We start from the raw sequence: 1586 nt of genomic DNA on the forward strand, positions 1-1586 counted from the left end.
CTTCTAGCACCTTGTTAATTATTTTGCTAAATTTGATTTGTTTTAGGACATAATGTAATTTTCTATTTGTATATGTTTGTCTTTTTACATGTCCAGTGATTTAGAAAACTGTCCGCTATTGTTGTGTATGCTTAAGCAGAGATCATTGCTGAATAAGCTAAACCTATGGTGGCAGGTTCTTAAAATATGGAATACTAGATTTACGAAGCTTGTGGGTTTAGGGGTTTCTTGACAACTAGGAGCACATACAGAAAAAAAAATGTTTGCGTGGTACCCAGCTGCGTGGCATTTTTATTGCTATAAATCGGGTGGGCAGTAAGTGGCCCTCCAACTGTTGAACTACAAATCCCAGCATGCATTGCAACACTTTTGTTATTTGGCCATGCTAAAACTGTGGTAGGGCATACTGGGATGTGTAGTTTTACAACATCTGAGGCAGCAGCTTATTGCCCACCCCTACTATAAATGAATACGAAACAGACAATTGTTGTCTGTGCTTGACAAGACCACTTTAAATCTATGGGCCATATTCAATTAGGTACGAAAAGACTATCGTCGAAAACGGATCGTGAGTGATGTCATTTCGCCATGCAACAAGTTTCCCCAGCCCCCCTCCACTATGTGTGTGGTGTCTGCAGACAGATCTGTCCTTCGGCTGTGCAGCACAGCCAATGTGATATGCCTGTGAACGACGTCGTTCAGACATCGCCTGTACACACTGGCCGACGGCCAGCAGATATATTGGCTGATCAATTGATCGGCAAGTGTGTACCCAGCTTAAGCCTCACCCAAATTGGCATTGTATAACCTTGATTTGACAGCAGCCATGGCAACACTAGGCCACATTTTTAAACAAAAGAAATATTCCTAGTGTTGTCATGGCTATTTGGGTGGCAGCTATTGCTGCATTAAGACTGACAACACCTACAAATCTACCTCTAAAGCTGCATACACACCTAAAGATATATCTCTGTAATGGGAAAGAAAAGTCTTGTGCCTCCCTCCTCCTCATGGTACATTTACAGCCATGTTGCTCTCTTTCAACAATATACGTAAGAGGGCCATAGAAAAACTTTTTGTAGTAAATGTGAATTCCCTGGCACAAGCGAGCAAATACTGTTTTTACTGTAAAGGGACGGAGAATTTCGTTGATCTATGTATTTTTTTATTTTTGTTTCATAATCCCGTTGGACTGAGTTTACCAAAATGCATATTGTGGAAAATTGTGTACAAAACACAGTATACATTGGTTAAGGCTTCATATTGATGAATTTCATTAACCAGAGTGTACTTTATCTTTAAACAACTTTCTGCAAACGGCATGTAGAAATCCATGTTTATATTTGCAATGTCTTTGATACAACTACTGTTAGTAGTTGACAATGATCTTTCCACCGCCTATAATTTGTACCTGCTGCTTTTTGTATGCTGCCTTTTTTATTTGGTAACAATACATCCTGAATGTGGCTGCCTGTAAGAAATGTCATGCCCATTTCTAGGAGAGGTTTGTTATTTCCCTTTCTCTCTCCACAGCAAGTTCAAATACATTACTTCCTTACGTAGTATTTCTATTTGAAAACATTGTT

This window comes from Taudactylus pleione, unplaced genomic scaffold (assembly GCF_031769625.1).
Source record: "Taudactylus pleione unplaced genomic scaffold, aTauple2 ptg000022l, whole genome shotgun sequence".
Taxonomy (NCBI): domain Eukaryota; kingdom Metazoa; phylum Chordata; class Amphibia; order Anura; family Myobatrachidae; genus Taudactylus; species Taudactylus pleione.